This window comes from Rhinoderma darwinii, chromosome 10 (assembly GCF_050947455.1).
Source record: "Rhinoderma darwinii isolate aRhiDar2 chromosome 10, aRhiDar2.hap1, whole genome shotgun sequence".
Lineage (NCBI taxonomy): Eukaryota > Metazoa > Chordata > Amphibia > Anura > Rhinodermatidae > Rhinoderma > Rhinoderma darwinii.
In genome coordinates, this window is record NC_134696.1 from 30950718 (window position 1) to 30967041 (window position 16324).

The window sequence follows — 16324 nt, forward strand, 5'->3', positions numbered from 1 at the left end:
ACCGCACACACAGACAGTACAATACAACACATGTTACGTTCTCTTTCTGACTGGCTGGAACGCCACGGTGTACTGCGTGTACTGTGTGACTGTGACTTCAAAATAAGGTGCCATTCTTTGTGTAAAAAAAAGAAAAAAGGGCATGACCCTCAGTCTACTCAAATGCTCTTCCCCATAATGCAGATTGTGTAATATTTGTGATGACTGACAAGCAAATCCCATATCAAATATTTCCTTGTTGACTTTCTTTGTGTTTCTCGCTTGTGTTTCACAATGCACTGTGTTATAAGAACACAACGATCACTGCACAATGCGATTGTGGCTTTGTGGTATTTGTTCTTCATGCACAGTTGTAATACTGAGACTAACATTTTGCAATAAATGATATGAATCAGTCTGACAAAGTGGTGTGAAGTGGTAAAACTGCCCATATTCATCAGATCTCGGCTTCCTCTACATTCTGTATGAAGTGGGGGAGTCATGTATTAAGACAAAACTACGCTACTGTCACTTCAGATTTTGAGTGGATTAGGCATTAGGATAAACATGGCAATAAGACCCCCCTTTACAATGCATTCGGAAAGTCTTCTGACCCTTTAAATTTTTTCACATTTTGTTATGTTGAGATCTTGTGCTAAAATAATTATTCTGCACTCAATACCCCATAATGACAAAGTGAAAACAGAATGTTAGTTCTTTGCTAATTTATTGAAAAGGTAAAAACTAAAATATTGCATTGACATAAGATTCAGACCCTTTACTCAGTACTTAGGTGAAGCACCTTTGGCAGTGATAACAGCCTCCAGTCTTCTTGGCTATGATGCCACAAGGTTTGCACACCTGGATTTGGGGATTTTCAGCCATTCTTCTCAAGCTCTGTCAGGTTGGATGGGGACCATCGGTGGACGGCCATTTTCAGGTCTCTCCAGAGATGTTCGATTGGGTTCAAGGCTCTGGCTGGGCCACTCAAGGACATTCACAGAGTTGTCCCTAAGCCACTCATGTGTAGTCTTGGCTGTGTGTTTAGGGTCATTGTCTTGTTGGAAAGTGAACCTTTGGGCCAGTCTGAGGTCCACAGCACTCTGGATCAGGTTTTCATTAAAAATATCTCTGTACTTTGCTTCATTCATCTTTCCCTTAACCCTGACCAGTCTCCCTGTCCCAGCCGCTGTAATGTCCGTGGCTGCGGGCCGTCAGCTCCAATCTCCCCCTGACAGCCGCAGCCACGAGTCGGCAAGCGCTGGCTCCAGCCTCCTCAGGAGACGCCAGCGCTTGCGTCCACTCACTTCAGCCGGATCCAGTAGGGTGCGCGCGCACGCTCGTGCCCGCTCTTAAAGGGGCAGCGCAGGCACCGGACATTGTGGATGAACTTTGACCCATGAGTACCCTGGACTATAAGAGGGTTCCAGCCTCCTAGTTCGATGCCTGAGCGTTGTTGTGTTCCCTAGTTTGTCTACGTGATTGCCTCCTAATGTCTTACCTGTTCCAGTCCCTGCTCCAGTTCCTTTACCTGTTCCAGTTCCTGTTCCTAGGATTTCATACATTCCCGGTCTAGCACAGAGCTGTGCCAAAGTCGTGCCGTGCTGCATCCACGTCTGACCTTCTTCACCTCGCCTGACGTCTACCTGCTGCCTAGTCCCAGCCGAGCCTGCCCTGCTGCTGTCTGAGCTGCCACAGGTACCTATAGAACTATAGACTCTCACTTGCTCCCTGTTGGCCAGCTGCCTTACCGCCAAGGGGGTACGACCCAGTGGGTCCACAGACCTTTCGTGACAGCCGCTAAAACCCCCACCGAATGATGCTGCCACCACGATGCTTCACTGTAGGGATGGTATTGGACAGGTGATGAGCAGTGCCTGGTTTCCTCGAGACATGACGCATAGGCCTCATGTACACGACCGTAGCCATGTGCACGGCCGTGATTTTCGGGTCAGACGGTCGTAGAGTGTCACAATTGAGGTCAAAAAGTTCAATCTTGGTTTCATCAGAGCACAGAATCTTGTTTCTCACAGTCAGAGAGTCCTTTAGGTGCTTTTTTGCACACTCCAGGGGGGCTGTCATTTGACTTTTACTGATAAGAGGCTTCTTTCTGACCACTCTGCCATAAAGTCCAGATTGGTGGAGTGCTGCAGTGATGGTTGATCTTCTGGAAGTTTCTCCCATCTGCACACAGGATCTTTGGAGTCAGAATGGAAAAAGCAGCGCCTGCTCCGGCGGACTCAACCCTTCCACATATTTTGTGGACAGTCATTCATCTGATTGGTCGCATCGTAATACTATATTTCTCCTGCAGTGGCCGCTGCAGGGGAAGTGCCTGACTGGCCAAGGCTTCCCCAGGCAAAATTAATTGTTTGCAAGGAGTGCTTTGAGCAGACTCACATATGTCACTATTGAGACAACCCCATTTAAAAAGAAAAAAATGTAAAGAAACTAAAGCATCAGTGCACAAGTATCATTGTTTCATTTAACATTTATGTTGTACGGTCTCTCATTTTCATACCGACAAGTACATCAAATTATTTTAATAGACAATTAATTTATGTGTCCAATATGCAGGAAGCTCGCTGCAATTCAAACCCTTTCTTCCAAAGTGCTGCAGAGAATTGATTTAGCCAGGCCGTGTATGCAGGCAGGTGCTGACGCCTGCTTCTGTGAAATACTATCACTGACCTTCTAGGAAACGTCAATAATCTAGACTCCTGCTAAGTCATGTGTGTATACATACAGTGAAGGAAATAAGTATTTGATCCCTTGCTGATTTTGTAAGTTTGCCCACTGTCAAAGACATGAACAGTCTAGAATTTTTAGGCTAGGTTAATTTTACCAGTGAGAGATAGATTATATTAAAAAAAAAAACAGAAAATCACATAGTCAACATTATATATATTTATTTGCATTGTGCACAGAGAAATAAGTATTTGATCCCTTTGGCAAACAAGACTTAATACTTGGTGGCAAAACCCTTGTTGGCAAGCACAGCAGTCAGATGTTTTTTGTAGTTGATGATGAGGTTTGCACACATGTTAGATGGAATTTTGGCCCACTCCTCTTTGCAGATCATCTGTAAATCATTAAGATTTCGAGGCTGTCGCTTGGCAACTCGGATCTTCAGCTCCCTCCATAAGTTTTCGATGGGATTAAGGTCTGGAGACTGGCTAGGCCACTCCATGACCTTAATGTGCTTCTTTTTGAGCCACTCCTTTGTTGCCTTGGCTGTATGTTTCGGGTCATTGTTGTGCTGGAAGACCCAGCCCGAGCCATTTTTAATGTCCTGGTGGAGGGAAGGAGGTTGTCACTCAGGATTTGACGGTACATGGCTCCATCCATTCTCCCATTGATGCAGTGAAGTAGTCCTGTGCCCTTAACAGAGATACACCCCCAAAACTTAATGTTTCCACCTCTATGCTTGACAGTGGGGACGGTGTTCTTTGGGTCATAGGCAGCATTTCTCTTCCTCCAAACACGGCGAGTTGAGTTAATGCCAAAGAGCTCAATTTTAGTCTCATCTGACCACAGCACCTTCTCCCAATCACTCTCAGAATCATCCAGATGTTCATTTGCAAACTTCAGACGGGCCTGTACATGTGCCTTCTTGAGCAGGGGGACCTTGCGGGCACTGCAGGATTTTAATCCATTACGGCGTAATGTGTTACCAATGGTTTTCTTGGTGACTGTGGTCCCAGCTGCCTTGAGATCATTAACAAGTCCCCCCGTGTAGTTTTCGGCTGAGCTCTCACCTTCTTCAGGATCAAGGATACCCCACGAGGTGAGATTTTGCATGGAGCCCCAGATCGATGTCGATTGACAGTCATTTTGTATGTCTTCCATTTTCTTACTATTGCACCAACAGTTGTCTCCTTCTCACCCAGCGTCTTACTTATGGTTTTGTAGCCCATTCCAGCCTTGTGCAGGTCTATGATCTTGTCCCTGACATCCTTAGAAAGCTCTTTGGTCTTGCCCATGTTGTAGAGGTTAGAGTCAGACTGATTAATTGAGTCTGTGGACAGGAGTCTTTTATACAGGTGACCATGTAAGACAGCTGTCTTTAATGCAGGCACCAAGTTGATTTGGAGCGTGTAACTGGTCTGGAGGAGGCTGAACTCTTAATGGTTGGTAGGGGATCAAATACTTATTTCGCTGTGCACAATGCAAATAAATATATATAATTTTGACTATGTGATTTTCAGTTTTTAAAAAAAATATAATCTATCTCTCACTGGTAAAATTAACCTAGCCTAAAAATTCTAGACTGTTCATGACTTTTACAGTGGGCAAACTTACAAAATCAGCAAGGGATCAAATACTTATTTCCTTCACTGTATACTCCTTCCCTTCTCGTTACTTAAAGGGATTGTCTGCTTTTGACAACCCCTATTTGTTAGAAGACTACTAAAAAAAATAAGCTGGTAACAGGATGCAAGTCTTCACCCCTGCAGCGCCACCACAGGGGAAATGAAGCATTACAGACAACCCCTTTAAATACACTATAATTACTGCAACATTACTGCTGTCAAAAATTTGGTCCCTAGGGCTTATCTCAAGGACTTTGGCTGAAAGTGTATCTGGGCTTGTTTATATTGTCAGATCCATGTATGCTGCTTTAACCCGTTAGTGACCGCCCCATAGTGTTTTTACGGCGGCCACTAACGGGCTTTATTCCGATGCAATAGCCTTTTTACGGCGCTGCATCGGAATTAATAAACAGAGCAGGGAGCCGTTAAATCTCCCTGCTCTCAGCTGCATAATACACTGCAATACAAAAGTCTTGCAGTGTATTATAAATGCAATCGGATAATCGCATAGTGAAGTCCCCTAGTGGGACTAGTAAAAAAGTGAAAAAAAAGTTTCATAGAATGTGAAAAAAAAAAGTGAAAAAAAAATACAATTAAAAACCCACTTTTTCCCCTTATAAACTGGTTTATTAATAAAAAACAAAATAAAGTAAAAAAGTTACACATATTTGGTATCGCCGCATCCGTAACAACCCCATCTATAAAGTTATTACATCATTTAACTCGCACGTTAAACGTCATAAAAAATAAAATAAAAAACAATGCATTGCTGTTTTCTTTGAATCCTGCTATAAAAAAAATGGAATAAAAAGTGATCAAAAAGTCGCATCTACTCAAATATTGTACCAATAAAAACTACAAGTCGTTCCGCAAAAAAAAAAAACTGCATAGGCGAAAAAATAAAAAAGTTATGGCTCTTCAAATATGGAGACACAAAAACAAATAATTTTGAAAAAAAAGTGTTTTAACTGTGTAAAAGTAGTAAAACATACAAAATCTATATCAATTTGGTATCGTTGCAATCGCAACAACCCGCTGAATAAAGTTTTTGTGTTATTTATACCACATGGTAAACGGCGTAAATTTAGGACGCAAAAAAGTGTGACGAAATTGCAGTTTTTTTTCTATTCCCCCCAAAAAAGTAAATAAAAGTTAATCAATGAATTCTATGTACCCTAAAATGGTGCTATTAAAAATCACATCTTGTCCCGCAAAAAACAAGACCTTATACAGCTATGTCGACGCAAAAATATAGACGTTATAGCTCTTAGAATGAGACGATGGAAAAAAGCAAAAAATGGCTTGGTCATTAAGGTCTAAAATAGGCTGGTCATTAAGGGGTTAAAGAGGCTCTGTCACGACATTATAAGTGCCTTATGTTCTACATAATGAGATGGGCGCTATAATGTAGGTGACAGCAGTGTTTTTTTATTTAGAAAAACGATCTATTTTCACCAAGTTACGACCTGTTTTAGCTTTATGCTAATTACTTTTTTAATGCCCAACTGGGCGTGTTTTTAATTTTGACCATGTGGGCGTTGTGAGGAGAAGTGTATGACACTGACCTATCAGAGACCAATCAGCGTCATACACTTCTCTCCATTCATGTAATCAGCACAGCGTGTGCTGTCACTTACACCCACATTAACGTTACTGAAGTGTCCTGACAGTGACTAGACATCACCTCCTGCCAGGACGGGATGTCTATTCACAATCCTGATACTTCAGTAATGTTTGTGTGTGACTTACAGCACAGCAAGGGTAATCTCGCGAGATCACACTGTAAATGACAGCACAACGTGATCTCGCTGTGCTGTAAGTCACGCACAAACGTTAGCGAAGTGTCGGGATTGTAAATAGACATCGCGTCCTGGCTGGAGGTGATGTCTATTCACTGTCAAGACACTTCAGTAACGTTTATGTGGGTGTAAGTGACAGCGCAGGCTGTGCTGATTACATGAATGGAGAGAAGTGTATGACGCTGATTGGTCACTGATTGGTCAGCGTCATACACTCCTGTGTACAACGCCCACTTGGTCAAAAGTAAAAACACGCCCAGTTGGGCATTAAGAAAATCATTAGCATAAAGCTAAAATAGGTCGTAACTTGGTGAAAATAGATCGTTTTTCTAAATAAAAAACACTGCTGTCACCTACATTACAGTGCCGATCAGATTATGTAGGAGATAGGGCACTTATAATGTGGTGACAGAGCCTCTTTAAGTGTCAGCTATGTGCATCCAAATAGCCGTGTATGTGAATTTAGCAGTGTAATGTATAAATATATTAGGGCAAACTTTGTCGTTTTGGCCTCATCCAATGAGGAAAAATGAGGCATATGTCATATTAAAAATGGCATAGATGGGTATACACAAATTTGCTTTAAATGGTTTTCTCAACATAGACAATTCAATGACATATTCACATTCCCTGGAACTTCCCCCCTATCGGGAGAATGGGGTCCCAAGATGCCCATTCCACTAAGCGAGGCGGCCAACGACCTCCACATTCAGACAGAGTTTGAATGGAGAGATGGCAAACTCTGCTGTTTCTATAACATAAAATTCTCATTGATGGGTATCAAATAAAAGAGTAGAGAGGTGCACCTAACCAAAGAGCAAATAGGAAAAGGTACGAAAAATAACCATTTTATCTAGATACGTACTATTTCTTTCCATGTTTCCTGCATGTAATTTATATGTTGCAATACAGTTGTAAAATATCCGATTTATGTTGTGTACCAATTACTAGACTGTTCCTTTAGGTGCCGTATTATGGAGGTATGATCCCCCTATAAGCATTTCAGGGCATTACGGAGAATATCCCCGTAATACGATACGTACGGAGGCACGATATGGCTGCTCAGGCACTGTGTACATGATGCGTTACATCAATTAATGATCTATCATTTCTTTTCTAATTGTTTCTAGACTGTCTCCATCAGTTCATTTATGATAAAATTATGCACGTCCTAATTGTGAAATAAAGATAGATCTAATTGCCTGACTTGGTTTATTGCTCTTTCAATAATTTATTGATAACTAAAGTGTAGAATAAATTATAGCTAATTATCGCTCATTTATGACCGTTTGTTATTAGAATCATTACAAACCAGACAATCGGTGGTAGAATTGTGGGAAAAACATGTTAATTATTATACAATAATATTGCACAATTAACATTTTAGAATGGTTAAACATATATCATGAATACAAAATATATAACATAAAATACAGGTAGTGCAGGAAAGTGCTGCAGGTCAAATGCAATAGCATCAGTGATAATCTGGTTTCTTTAGTGGATTTGTCCCTGGTTATTAAGGATTTTGCTTTATCTTGTGCGTCTCTGTTTTGGCCTGCTACAAAAATTTCCACGAGGACTTTATACACTCACATAACTTTCAAAAAGTTTGAGGAATCATGTCAGTACACGCATGCAGCATTCAGACTATTAACCCCTTAATGACCGCCGATTAGCCTTTTCACGGCAGTCATTAATGGGCTTTATTCTACAGCGTCGCTATTCCACGGCGCTGCATTAGAATAAAGTAAACAGAGCAGGGAGCCGTCAAATCTCCCTGCTCTCAGCTGCCAGAGGCAGCTGAGGTCTGGGGCGTCCCTGCTCGACCGGGTGAGATCGATATAAGTATCGATCTCACCCGTTTAACCCTTCAGATGCGGTGCTCAATAGCGTGCACCGCATCTGAGTGGTTTTGGAAAGAGGGAGGGAGCTCCCTCTCATCTCACTGACACCCGGCGATAAGATCGCCGAGTGTCTGTGTCTCCAATGGCAGCCGGGGGCCTAATAAAGGCCCCCAGGTCTGCCTGTAATTACTGCCTGCTAGGTCATGCCAGAGGCATGACCTAGCAGATGCCTGTCCGTTTTAAACGGACAGGCAGTAATACACTGCAATACAAAAGTATATAAAAGCATATGAAAGTCCCCTAGTGGGACTAGTAAAAAAAGTTTTAAAAAAAAGTTGAATAAAGCTAATAAAAAAAAAATGTGAAAAAAAAATGAAAAACCCACTTTTTCCCCTTACAAAATGCTTTACTATTAAAAAAACACAATAAAGCAAAAAAATTACAAATATTTGGTATCACCGCGTCCGTAACGACCCCGACTATAAATCTATTACATTATTTAACCCGCACGATGAACGCTGTAAAAAAATAAAATAAAAAACAATGGAAAAATTGCTGTTTTCTGTTAATCCTGACTTTAAAAAAATGTGATAAAAAGTGATCAAAAAGTCGCATCTACTCTCAAATGGTACCAATAAAAACTACAAGTTGTCCCGCAAAAAAAAAAAGCCCTCATACAACTGCATCGGTAGAACAATAAATCAGTTACAGTGAAGGAAATAAGTATTTGATCCCTTGCTGATTTTGTATGCAGGCAGGTGCTGACGCCTGCTTCTGTGAAATACTATCACTGACCTTCTAGGAAACGTCAATAATCTAGATTCCTGCTAAGTCATGTGTGTATACATACAGTGAAGGAAATAAGTATTTGATCCCTTGCTGATTTTGTAAGTTTGCCCACTGTCAAAGACATGAACAGTCTAGAATTTTTAGGCTAGGTTAATTTTACCAGTGAGAGATAGATTATATATAAAAAAAAACTGAAAATCACATTGTCAAAATTATATATATTTATTTGCATTGTGCACAGAGAAATAAGTATTTGATCCCTTTGGCAAACAAGACTTAATACTTGGTGGCAAAACCCTTGTTGGCAAGCATAGCAGTCAGACGTTTTTTGTAGTTGATGATGAGGTTTGCACACATTTTAAGATGGAATTTTGGCCCACTCCTCTTTGCAGATCATCTGTAAATCATTAAGATTTTGAGGCTGTCGCTTGGCAACTCGGATCTTCAGCTCCCTCCATAAGTTTTCGATGGGATTAAGGTCTGGAGACTGGCTAGGCCACTCCATGACCTTAATGTGCTTCTTTTTGAGCCACTCCTTTGTTGCCTTGGCTGTATGTTTCGGGTCATTGTCGTGCTGGAAGACCCAGCCCGAGCCATTTTTAATGTCCTGGTGGAGGGAAGGAGGTTGTCACTCAGGATTTGACGGTACATGGCTCCATCCATTCTCCCATTGATGCAGTGAAGTAGTCCTGTGCCCTTAACAGAGATACACCCCCAAAACGTAATGTTTCCACCTCTATGCTTGACAGTGGGGACGGTGTTCTTTGGGTCATAGGCAGCATTTCTCTTCCTCCAAACACGGCGAGTTGAGTTAATGCCAAAGAGCTCAATTTTAGTCTCATCTGACCACAGCACCTTCTCCCAATCACTCTCAGAATCATCCAGATGTTCATTTGCAAACTTCAGACGGGCCTGTACATGTGCCTTCTTGAGCAGGCGGGCACTGCAGGATTTTAATCCATTACGGCGTAATGTGTTACCAATGGTTTTCTTGGTGACTGTGGTCCCAGCTGCCTTGAGATCATTAACAAGTCCCCCCGTGTAGTTTTCGGCTGAGCTCTCACCTTCTTCAGGATCAAGGATACCCCACGAGGTGAGATTTTGCATGGAGCCCCAGATCGATGTCGATTGACAGTCATTTTGTATGTCTTCCATTTTCTTACTATTGCACAAACAGTTGTCTCCTTCTCACCCAGCGTCTTACTTATGGTTTTGTAGCCCATTCCAGCCTTGTGCAGGTCTATGATCTTGTCCCTGACATCCTTAGAAAGCTCTTTGATCTTGCCCATGTTGTAGAGGTTAGAGTCAGACTGATTAATTGAGTCTGTGGACAGGAGTCTTTTATACAGGTGACCATGTAAGACAGCTGTCTTTAATGCAGGCACCAAGTTGATTTGGAGCGTGTAACTGGTCTGGAGGAGGCTGAACTCTTAATGGTTGGTAGGGGATCAAATACTTATTTCTCTGTGCACAATGCAAATAAATATATATAATTTTGACTATGTGATTTTCTGTTTTTTTTTTTTATATAATCTATCTCTCACTGGTAAAATTAACCTAGCCTAAAAATTCTAGACTGTTCATGTCTTTGACAGTGGGCAAACGTACAAAATCAGCAAGGGATCAAATACTTATTTCCTTCACTGTATGACTCTTCAAATATCTTTGCAATCGTAACAACCCGCTGAATAAAGTTATTGTGTTATTTATACCACACAGTAAACGACGTAGATTTAGGTGCGCAAAAAATGAGTGGTGAAATTTCAGGTTTTCTTCTATCCCCCCCCAAAAAAAGTTAATAAAAGTTAATGAATAAATTATATGTACCCCAAAATGGTGCTATTAAAAAGTACAACTTGTCCTGCAAAAAACAAGACCTTATACAGCTATGCCGACACAAAAATAAAAAAATTATAGCTCTTCGAATGTGACGATGGAAAAACTTAAAAAATGGCATGGTCATTAGGGCCCAGAATGCAAGCAGGGAGAAGGGGTTAAGGGCTTGTCCACACGTATCAAAATTGCTGCGTATTTTCCGTCCTGAATTGCGGACGGAAAAAACGCAGCAGAATACAGTAGCAGCAAATCTCATCCACACGCTGCGTAAAATTCAGACCAGAAATTGACGTGTTGTGCGTAGTTTTCGTACCACAGCATGTCAATTCCTGCTGCGGAAAGTGGACTGAATGCTGCGTACCATTTTCTGCAGTAAAAAAAATGCAAGAAATAATGCAGTTTTTCCGCAGCTGAATTTATGCTCGTTTCTGCGGAATTGCTGCAGAAATTTTCTGCAGCAATTCCGTTACGTGTGGACAAGCCCTAAAGTTTCACATTTTCCCAAAGTAAGCTGCTAGACATGTCATTGATCCCTCTATATCCGGTGCAAAATTTTGCCGAATGTGGACCTTTGATTTGAAGATTTGTGCTTTTGTGTTTTTTCTTCCTGATTCTCTTTAAGCAGGGGTGCAAAACCACAAGTGGCCCGCAATGTCATCCTGTGAGGCCACTAACCATCAGGACACAGATATGCTTGTATGTGTCCCAACAGTTAAAGGACAGCTGTTAAAGGACATCCCCGTCCTTCTAATGCCGAAAACGGCGTGCCATGGTTCTCTCTTTCCTGCACCAATCATAGATATCAGTGCAGGTTTTGGAAGATACAACTTTTTAAACTGAGTGCCAATGCTGGGATCTCCTGATGGCTGCAGGTCCGGCACCTGAGACCCCCGGTAAACAGCTGATTGTGACAGGCGACAGCTACTTATTTACCCTGCAGCGGGCGTTCAGGTAATTCAGGTACATGTCAGAGCAGGAGACACTGCTTGTTATCATGGAGGGGTACCCGAGCAGGTGGCTTCACTCTATGACGTGCTTATTCACTAATAGGGCATATAGACAGGGGTTGTTCTGATTTAAAAACCTTTAAGCAAAGCCAATCCCCAGCCTGCAATAGCCATTGGCTAATATTATTCTTCTGTAGTCAGCGTCACTTTGTGGACCGCAGAATATTGTAAGTATTGTAAGAGTATACTCAATGAAAGGTGAATCTTTACTACAAATGAATGGCTTCTTTATTTGGCAGTGACAATGGCAGACAGAGATTCAGTAAAGTCTCAAAACAGTCCCAAGGCAAATCACTAATGAAGAAGGATTTAGTAATAATTGCACAGAATAAGCGGCATTAAATCGTAATCTCCATCTGACAGTGTAGCATCCTAATGTCCACACGGGAAAAAAGTTAATCACTATTCATTTGCCCTTTGGGTTCAGTTGCATCCACTTTTAGATAGAGTCTTCTCAATGATTTGGAGAGGATTCCCCAAGGACTTTCAGTTGTAGCATGACCAATAAGCGGCTATGTACACATTTGCGTTGTGACTTCCGTTAAAAATAGGACCCTCAATTTTCTGCCGGCTCCATTGTAAGAGGATACGACCGGCACCTGAAGGATCAAATTGCCATAAGATGGGGTCCGACGGATTCCGGCGTGGTGTCCGTAGTTTTGACAGGGATGGAGCCTATGACGCAGAAGTGAGCAGAGCCTAAGAGACTGTTAGCAATCTGAAAGGGACCCAATGAGGGCTTTAAAATACTACGTTACATGAAAACAACCTACATCATAAACAGTATGTTCTTATTCTAGCTCCCACTATCGGATTTGCAAAAGTCTCCTTGCATCATTCATCTATGGTAATGATCTGTTGGTGCACTGCAGAGGGATATATAAGCACAGTGTACTAAAAGACTGTCGGTGAATGGTTGTTTTTTGGAATATCTGACGCTAAATAATCTCAATACTTTATCTCTAGACCAGAAGTAGCAACTAACAGAATTAAAACAGGCGTAGCCTTAGTTATATCTTGTTTTTCAACTACACCCGGGAAAAAAATATTCATTTATTTGTTTTAGGAACAGGATATGGGCACTGCTGATGATCTAATAGACCGGCATAAGATGCTTATGGGTATAAGCAGGTTTCTCATCATTGCTTTAATAACAGATGGAGGCTATAATGTATTTTTGTGGTGGTATATGGTTTCTGATCAGATTACTCATATGTATCCTGATCCATCAGATCTTTGCTTCTGCAGTTGTGAGGGTAAGGCTGGGTTCACACACCTTATTTACGGACGTAATTCGGGCGTTTTAGCCTCGAATTACGTCCGAAAATTCGGCTCAAAAGCGTCGGCAAACATCTGCCCATTCATTTGAATGGGCTTTACGATGTTCTGTGCCGACGGTCATTTTTTTTACCGCGCCGCTGTCAAAAGACGGCGCGTAAAAAAGACATCCCGCATCAAAGAAGTGCCTGTCACTTCTTGAGACGTATTTGGAGCAGTTTTCCATTGCCTCCATGGAAAAACAGCTCCAATTACGTCCGTAATGGACGCAACGAAAAGCGCCTGCACATGCCATTACGGTTGAAATACCGGAGCTGTTTTCTCCTGAAAACGGCTCCGTAATTTCAGCCGTAACGGAGGCTGCCGTGTGAACATACCCTAAGGGTATGTTCACACGGCGGGGGTCCGTAACGGCTGAAATTACGGGGATGTTTCAGCCTGAAAACATCCCCGTAATTTCAGCCGTACCGGCATGTGCAGGCGCTTGAACGCCGCGTCAATTACGGCCGTAATTAGCGCTGCTATTCATTGGAGTCAATGAATAGCGGCTCCAATTACGGCCAAAGAAGTGACAGGTCACTTCTTTGACGCGGGCGTCTAGTTACACGCCGTCATTTGACAGCGGCGCGTAAATATATGCCTCGTGTGAACAGACAAACGTCTGCCCATTGCTTTCAATGGGCAGATGTTTGTCAGCGCTATTGAGGCGCTATTTTCGGGCGTAATTCGGGGCAAAAACGCCCGATTTACGTCCGTAAATAGGCCGTGTGAACATACCCTAAGGGTTCTTTCTTTCATATCCGGTGGGAATATCCCATTAGATTTAGTGTTTTTGTTACTGGGTCTAATTTGAGTAGGAAGTCCTATCCAGCGGTTATTTCCCTGATTATATCCAAACTATCATGGATTACTGTAAGGCTGGGTTCACACTGAGTTTTTTTACGAGTTTTTTGAAGCGGAAACCGCACCTCAAAACTCAACAAAAACCGGCCGAAAATGCATCCCATTGATTTCAATGGGAGGCGGAGGCGGTTTTCTCTTGCGAGCTGTAAAACTGGCTCGCAGGAAAGAAGGGACATGCCCTACCTTCGCTCGGTTACGCCTCTGACCTCCCATTGACATCAATGGGAGACAGAGAAAGCGTATTTTGCGGCAAAAATTTTCGCGCCGTGCACTCAGAGCAAAAATCTGCCTCAAACCTCCAAACGGAATTTTGAGGAGGATTCTTCGCCTGCAAAAAACTCTGTGTGAACCCAGTCTTAAAGGGGTTTTTCCAGGTTTACCAATTATTTTCCATTCCCCCATCACCAGTGTCCTTCCACCACTCCTTCCTATGCGCATGATGATGCAACTTCCATAGTGGTGACACATGATCATAGTGGCCAATCATTGCACACTGCAATGACTTCCCTATGGAGGAACACCGCATGTACCATTAGCACGTGAACAGAGAAGAATCAGTAAGATAATAATAAAAGTAAATTGTTTATTATTTTTATATTTTAGGTCCCTAAAACATTCAATGACATATTGTCAAGCATAAATGACCTCCAAGAGCATTAACTAGCTATGGTAAACCCCAAATCATACATGACTTCTGTGGGGTAGCCCCAAAAACAAACTCCTACCTTATATGGCCACTCTATCCTTCTCATTATTATCTATTTTCTCTTCATTTTCTCCCTGTCTTTTGCTACACATTCTAGGCATTTAACATTTGAGTCCTGGTATACTACATTGCCCATTTGGTGGCTCTTTGGCGCAAATACTAACATTGGTTGTGAAGGGTTCAGAGGTTAATTTGAATATCTTTGGTGGTCCATGTTTGTTTAGAGGTTAATACTTAATACTCCTGGTGATCTAAGGTGGCTTAGGGGTTAATATGATTTTCCCTCAAGATCCCTAATCTAGCGGGTAATAGATTTTATACCCCATAGGCTTTGGTCATTCAGGCCACGTTCAGAATTTCTGTTGAATTCTGCAGTTGATTTCTACACGTTGCGGAAAATTACTGTGTGGAAATTAGGCTGCGGTGCAGAATTCCCCCTCCACAGCATGCACATTATATTGTGGAGAAGCAGCGGAATTTCACTGCGGATTTCAGCCTTTGCAATGCAAAAACTGAAATCTGTGGCAAATCCGCTGTTATATCTGCAACGTCTGAATTACCTGTGCAAATGTTGGTGCAGATTCGTTGCGTAATTGCCCCAAATCTGCACCAACATTTGCATCGGAAAACTTCGGCCACGTGTGAACGTGGCCTTAGGGTGAGCAAGTGTGGCTTAAGGATTAGTGATATTATTTATGTTGGTCTAAGGTGGTTTAGAGGTTAATATAGTTTGTTAAATGTGGTGTAGGGCGGTAAAAGGGTTTATTTTAATATCACTGATGGCTTAGGGTGTGGAAGGGAGTTAATGGTACTATCCCATTGCGGTGGTGAAGGGGTTAATGGCAATAGCTCTGCAGAGTTGCATTCTGCCGATTATCCTTTGCAGATGATTGTTGTCATTAATTTTTGCCATATAAATACTTTTGCTGAGGATGTTTTATCAAATATCCCTTTGATACAATCATTCAAATCCTAAAAAATCTTTGCATGTCGCTATTGATCTGAAGTTTATCTATGATCATTCTGGTAATTAAAAACGATTGAATTTTTAGTTAAAAATAAGAAAAATCTCGCTGGCTAGCATTGGGCCGTTTTTAATGCTAGGAGGTATGCAGTACAGATGCATTAATAATAAATCACAGAAGCCTAGCTGGTGCCAATACGAAATTAGACAAATTAAAATGATATATTACCGTCATAGATGCCAAAAGAACAGTGAAGTCCCATAGCATCTGCAGCCCAGCATCCAGTCACCTCGCAATGCAGCTGTGTAGTCAATTCCCTGCAATAGCAGCAGCAGGATTAGACATCTGTACCCCTATGATCGTATGTACATGTCGTCCGTGTGCACATCCCTGTATGTATTATTTGTCAGTAATGAACCAGATGTAATTGAACCATTTATTAACCCAAACCTCACCAATGTCATGTGGACGGCGTGCCTTAAAAGCACAAAGTGGACTACAAACAAAAAAACATTTTCCACCAATTAGTTGAACGTTCTGATATTTATTTATTAGCTAACATAGCAATTCCATAATGTATTCTTATTACCACAATTGCTGCCTTTAGAAGCAGCAGTAGGGATATCAGGGAAATAGAAACGCCCTGCAGTTTCTCTGTCAGCCCGTCAGTTTACAAGCCTGTTTTACTACAGTCTATAGTCTGTCCCTATCAGACTACAGGCTGCTGTAAATGGCAGTCTGCTGTCGGTTAATGGTTTCACAAGCGGAGCTGGAATATGATCTGTTATAGATCCTGGGCATAACATTTGTGGTGGTGACCTCTATCAGTCTTTGAAATAGGGGAAATGGAGACTAATGCTGTCAATGTCGTGCCCTAATGATAGGCCACACAGTTCCTAAATAAT